Consider the following 365-nt stretch of genomic DNA (forward strand, 5'->3'; position numbering starts at 1 on the left):
TCAGTGATCTATAATCTACAAAGCAGCTGAGACAATCAGCCATAGCCCTACCCTATTTAGCGTCCTCCGTCGCTCACATAGCAACACTGGCGCCATGCTGAGTGAAGCCTTATCTGCTAAGTGGGTGATATATGCATCATAGTTCATGATGGATTTAGGTTTCAGACACCTCGGCAATTTTTACCAAATGAACGCCAAATGCGCACCAATTAAGTATGGCGGTTGGGCTTATTTCATCTATTTCGAAAACGTAGATATTTGCATATTGGTATATTCTTATTCAAGTTTCTTATATTATTTATGTCTGTCTCTATCCATATCTCTCTCCCGATCTACCTATCTACTTGCATATGTCTGTCCATCTA

The sequence above is a fragment of the Penaeus monodon genome, chromosome 25 (assembly GCF_015228065.2).
Source record: "Penaeus monodon isolate SGIC_2016 chromosome 25, NSTDA_Pmon_1, whole genome shotgun sequence".
Lineage (NCBI taxonomy): Eukaryota > Metazoa > Arthropoda > Malacostraca > Decapoda > Penaeidae > Penaeus > Penaeus monodon.